This window comes from Etheostoma spectabile, unplaced genomic scaffold (genome assembly GCF_008692095.1).
Source record: "Etheostoma spectabile isolate EspeVRDwgs_2016 unplaced genomic scaffold, UIUC_Espe_1.0 scaffold00018806, whole genome shotgun sequence".
Classification (NCBI taxonomy): Eukaryota; Metazoa; Chordata; class Actinopteri; order Perciformes; family Percidae; genus Etheostoma; species Etheostoma spectabile.
Window position 1 is genome coordinate 15959 of NW_022604481.1, and position 6404 is coordinate 22362.

Sequence of the window (6404 nt, forward strand, 5' to 3'; positions counted from 1 at the left end):
GGAGGCAGGGAAGTAAAAAAGGGTAGTAGCCATGCGGGTAGCACAGCAGCGTTGTTCGATGAAAGCTGTTGAGTAAAGTATGTTCAACCAGCAAATACGCCTCGTCTGCTTATTATAAAGTCCAAGCAAAGCAACACACAGAGGAGATTATCCACAATGACTTTTTCCCGGCCTTTATTGATCCGTGTTGCCCCCCCGGCCACTATCAGAGGGCCGCAGTTTAATTGACTACCGGTTTTTCTTTGAGGAATTACGGTATAATATATAAATCTTAAAAGACATTTGTGAAACCCTCTGTGTGCTTTCATTAATATTGAGATTAGATTTCTGGGACTCTTCAGTCTGCAGTACACTCTTTCCTTCACTCACCTCCTCCTCCCTGACACCTTTCCTCTTGCCCTCCTTCTTCTTCTTCTTCTTCTCCTCCGTCTCCTTCTCCACCACATACTCCTCCTCTTCCTCTTTCACTGCTGCAGGCTCCTCCTCCTCTTTCTTGCCCTTCTTTCCTGCTCCGGTCGCCAGCTTGCCGTCTGCTGAAGGTGCCTTTGGTAGACCCAAGGAGGGGGGGGACATGCAGAGATAATATTACAAGGGTTAGAAGAACTAATGGGAGGTGTGAGTGAATTTTAGTTGACCGGGTTTTACTAGATTAAAATCTTCTGTTTGAATGGAGAAAATGAAAGGGCTGATGAGGGGACCAATCCATAGGACTCCAGAGTGTCAAGTATCTCCTGCATTCAGACTGGAAGAACTACTAAAATGTCAGGCCCAAAAGTCATTAACTGGAACTACAAGCTACATGCACAGTAGCCTGGACCAACCACACTTCATTTAGCAGAACATCTCCAGATGTTCCTGTGTGAAAATGGAAAGTTCAGAAAGACGTTTTGATGGTGCAACAAGGCAGGCCTGGTCGCTTCTTTAAGGGAATCACTGTAAAGATTCCCAAAGGATATGTTTACCGTTAGTGAGGGATGTGCAATTAATTTAATTTTGATTTTAATTTCGATTTTGACTCCAAAGATCCCAAAAATAGTATAATCGAGAGAAAATAATTCTGTATTGAAGAACACTCTTATTTTGTCTTGTATTCTGAATGACACACGCATGCGCACATCTGCCCTTCCCGAAGCCATAAAACTTCTCAGCAGTCAGGGGGGCGAGGTGTGTGCATCCAGTGGAATTTAAAAACTCAGCACGAGTAAAGATGTTAGAAGGAGGGCAGCCAGAGCAGCGTTTAGTCCGCAAAAAAGGCAAATCCAACTCCGTTGTCTGGGAAAAGTTAACGTTAGCTAACTCTGCGGTCCCTCTGCCTGAGCCGCACAACGTGTTGTAGAGCCCAGGAGCCCTGGCTCTTATCTACCACGTGTCTGTGTAAATAATATTTAAAAAAGACAAAAATGTTTTGACTAAAACTTGGCTAAGATACCCGAGTTCTCTTTGGACTAAAACGATAAATGGACTGTTCTCTATAGCACTTTTCTAGTGTCAATGACTACTCAAAGTTCTTCTACATAATACAGGAACCATTCACACACATAAGTACACTGTGGCCGAAGCTGTTGTACAAGTAGTCCCCGTACTCAGTGTTTTCGACTTTGACATAGGACTGCTGGGATTAAACCTCCAACCTTCCAATTGGCAAGCCACTCTACCACCAAGCCACAGCCGCCGTCTTTTAGTGTTGATATGTTGATGGCGGCCACGGTATAGGACAGACGCACAACAGGGTTTCTGCTATGTACACCGCCGCTCCTTCAGCTGTTCATGAAAAGTCATGAAGTTGTAATTACGCGACTCTGCAGAGCCGTCTGCTCTACTGGACTCAAGCCAACTGTCATCCGCTCTCTTTTGCCGAAGCAACTGGAATTGCCTAGTCTTACTATTTTGCATGTATGTAATATGCATGTGCATATTGTAACGCCGAGAGTCATTTATATATAAATCCTAAAAGACATGTGTGAAGCCCTCTGTGTGCATTCATTAATATTGAGATTAGATTTCTGGGACTCTTCAGTCTGGAGTACCCTCTTTCTTTCACTCACCTCCTCCTCCCTGACACCTTTCCTCTTGCCCTCCTTCTTCTTCTCCTCCGTCTCCTTGTGTTTCGGCATGTACTCGGCGATAAGGTCGAGGTCCAGGTTGTCTTGCGGCTCCCATGTGTTATCCTCACTGGAAAGGTGAGTGCAGACAGAAGAACATCTCCTCACACTTTGTTTTTAGACAATCCATTGATCCTTTGAGGGCATGATACAATGCTGCAATCTATGCTGTAGATTATTTGCATACACACAAATATACAGTACAGGCCAAAGGTTTGAACACACCTTCTCATTCAATGCGTTTCCTTTATTTTCATGACTATTTACATCGTAGATTATCACTGAAGGCCTCACAGCTATGAATGAACACATGTGGCATTATGTACTTAACAAAAAACTGTGAAATAACTGAAAACATGTCTTATATTCTAGTTCTTCAAAGTACCCCCCTTTTGCTTTTTTGATAGTGCTGCAAACCCTTGGTGTTCTCTCAATGAGCTTCATGAGGTAGTCACCTGAAATGGTTTCCACTTCACAGGTGGGCATTTTCAGAGTTAATTAGTGGACTTTCTTGCCTTATTAATGAAGTTGGGACTATCAGTTGTGTTGTGCAGAAGTCAGGTTGATACACAGCCGACAGCCCTATTGGACAACTGTTACAATTCATATTATGGCAAGAACCAATCAGCTAAGTGAAGAGAAACGAGTGGCCATCATTACTTTAAGAAAGGAAGCTCAGTCGGTCCGGAAAATTTAAATGTGTCCCCAAGTGCAGCGGCTAAAACCATCAAGCGCTACAACGAAACTGTCTCACATGAGGACCACCCCAGGAAAGGAAGACCAAGAGTCACCTCTGCTGCTGAGGATAATTTCATCTGAGTCACCAGCCTCAGAAATCCCAAATTAACAGCAGCTCAGATTAGAGACCAGATAAATACCACACAGAGTTCTAGCAGCAGGCATATCTCTAGAACAACTGTTAAGAGGAGACTGAATCAGGCCTTCATGGTCAAATAGTAGCTAGGAAACCACTGCTAAGGAGACGCAACAAGCAGAATAGATTTGTTTGGGCCAAGAAACACAAGGAATGGACATTAGACCAGTGGAAATCTGGGCTTTGGTCTGATGAGTCCAAGTTTGAGATCTTTGGTTCCAACCGCTGTGTCTTTGTGCGACGGAGAAAAGGTGACCGGATGGGTTGTACATGCCTGGTTCCCACCGTGAAGCATGGAGGAGGAGGTGTGATGGTGTGTGGGTGCTTTGCTGGTGAGACTGTTGGGGATTTATTCAAAATTGAAGGCATACTGAACCATCATGGCTACCACAGCATCCTGCAGCGACATTCCATCCCATCCGGTTTGCGTTTAGTTGGACCATCATTTATTTTTCAACAGGACAATGACTCCAAACACTCCTCCAGGCTGTGTAGGGGCTATTGGACCAAGAAGGAGAGTGATGGAGTGCTTTGCTTCCACAGTCACCGGACCTGAACCTAATCCAGATTGTTTGGGGAGAGCTGGACTGCAGAGTGAAGGCAAAAGGGCCAACAAGTGCTGAGCATTCTGGGAACTCCTTCAAGACTGTTGGGAAACCATTTCAGGTGACTATCATTCAAGAGAAGGCCAAGAGTGTGCAAAGCAGTAATCACAGTAAAGGGGGGGTACTTTGAGGAAACTAGAATATATATGACATGTTTTCAGTTATTTCACACTTTTACATAATTCCACATGTGTTCATTCATAGTTTTGATGCCTTCAGTGATAATCTACAATGTAAATAGTCATGAAAATAAAGGAAATGCATTGAGTTATATGATAATGATATATATATATATATATACACAAAGTATATCAGGACCAAGAACACCAAGTATTAATATTCTAGACTCATACTTACTCTGAGAAGCCCTTCCATTTCAGCAGAAACTCTACTCTTCCCTCCACCACTCTGCGGCCCAAAACCTTCTCCACCTCATACTCCTCCTCCTCCTTTTCCACCTCCTCCTCCTCCTTCTTGCCTTCCTTTCCTGCTCCGGTCGCCAGCTTGCCGTCTGCTGAAGGTGCTTTTGGTAGACCCAAAGGGGGGGGGGGACAGGGACATGCAGAGATAAAGATACAAGGGTTAGAAGAACTAATGGGAGGTGTGGGTGAATTCTAGTTGACCATGTTTTGAATGGAGAAAATGCAAGGGCTGATGAGGGGACCAATCCATAGGACTCCAGAGTGTCAAGTATCTCCTGCATTCAGACTGGAAGAACTACTAAAATGTCAGGCCCAAAAGTCATTAACTGGAGCTACAAGCTACATGCACAGTAGCCTGGACCAACCACACTTCATTTAGCAGAACATCTCCAGATGTTCCTGTGTGAAAATGGAAAGTTCAGAAAGACGTTTTGATGGGGCAACAAGGCCGGCCTGGTCGCTTCTTTAAGGGAATCACTGTAAAGATTTCCAAAGAATATGTTAACGTTAGCCATCTTATATCTAACTGGGATGTTTTGGGAGTGATTGGAGCAGGATTGCTGAGGACGAAGTAATGTTACGCAGACTGATAAGCCATGGATGCAGCACATTGAAATAGTGTGTGTGTGTGCTTGTGTGTGTCTGTCTGCTCTCTGTCAACATGCACATGTGTTTCTTCTATCAGGGTGAACAGTTCCTTCCTGAGACTATGTAGCAGAGCCAAAGTCGTTGAATCCAGAGTTTAGCCCCGCCCACGACTATTCTGATTGGTTAAAAGAAAACAAACAAGCCAGAGCGTTTCTTCTACAGTAAAAGAACAAAGCAAAAAAATCCCAGTTAAAGCTGTTTTTAACTTTAATAAATGAAAACATCTTTCTAAGAGACAACGAGGAATCCTGTTAAATAATCCTGATTTTCCCTAACGTACAACACGGAAAAGCTTCAAATGATCACATTTCAGAAACATAAAAATCAGCAATTGTTTGTTTGTTATAAAGAAGATATATTTCAGGCAACGCATTAAAGCTTGGTCTATTTGCTGGATTGTTCCAAGGTAACTGTTGGTAGCTAACGTTAGCAGATAAGCCCGTTGACAGTGTTGAGTTATGAAAAGTTAAAAACAATGTATTTATGAATGTTAACTAGCATGTTAGTTATCAGTAATTAGCCTGTGTCTATGTTAATTTTAACTAGCATGTTAGTTAGCAGTAATTAGCCTGTGCCTATTTTAATGTTAACTAGCATGTTAGCCTATGTTAATTTTAACTAGCATGTTAGTTAGCAGTAATTACGTACGTACCGTTACAACTTTCAGACAGGTTGCTCACGTCACATCTACGTCTTCAGGCTCAGTTGGAGACTGCGCAGTAACGCTCAGCATCACCGGGAAAGAGCTTCTAATAGACTTCACTGGTCTCCGTCCAGAGCAACGGGACCTGTTGGTCCACTTCTTTAACTGTCTATGGTTTCACTCACTCACTTAAAACAACTACTAACTGGCTCTATTAGCCTACAAGCTAGTGCTAGCTTGTAGGCTAATAGAGCCAGTTAGGTCAGTTGGGTCAGTGTTTTCTTTTCTTTCATTCCTATTTCAGGTCTGTCAGTCACAGTGAACAACGGGACATTTCCGGGGACAGGTCACCAAAACCGGGGACTGTTTCCGGAAACCGGGGACATCTGGTCACCCTCCACAAGGACTTTAGCTTGTGCTACACTAACTGCTAACGATGCTAACGATGCTAGCGGGCTAACGATGCTAACAGACGTTGGTATCATAACTTTTACAAACTGTATGGATGTAAAACGATTTTAACACACACACACACACACACACATATGTATGTTTTCCATATGTTTACATATGGAAATGAATGAATGTATGAATGTTTTACCTTCTGTCCGGTTCAGTGAGTCAGCGATTCTCTTCATCATCACGGATAACGGTCGTTCTCCTCGTCACGGCCGAAGGCCCGCCCCTCTGCCCTCACATCGACGGCTGATTGGACGGGAAGTTAACACCAACCAATAGAATTAAAGTAGGTCAACAGATTTTAAAAAACTGTATTTTTACTGTAACCTTGAACACATTCAAAATAAATTATTTAACGGTTACAAAAAACAACGGAAAAACTACAAAATAATATTTAATATAGAGTATACATAATTAAATCAACCTGACATGTGTAGTAATAACAATAATTGAACTTTTCTTTCATAAACATTATTTTAGTATTTAAAATCCTGAAAATGTAGAAAGTAAGTGTGTGTGTGTGTGTGTGTGTCTGTATGTGTTAATATCGTGAGTACATTTCTTGAGTTATGATTGTATGAAATTATGGTTTAAGTTATGATAAATGTATGTATTAACTCAATGTTCACATCACTCCAGTTCGAAGGTCTT

General features: G+C 42.5%; 1 long non-coding RNA gene across 1 annotated transcript; it reads right to left on the reverse strand.

The window, feature by feature from the left end:
* Positions 1 to 2085: 2085 nt before the first annotated feature.
* Positions 2086 to 4004, reverse strand: LOC116682519 (uncharacterized). Its single transcript, XR_004330441.1, has 2 exons — positions 3939 to 4004; positions 2086 to 2172 (listed from the first exon to the last, which is right to left on the reverse strand). It is a non-coding gene; the product is annotated as an uncharacterized LOC116682519 (long non-coding RNA).
* Between the last annotated feature and the right edge of the window lie 2400 nt (positions 4005 to 6404).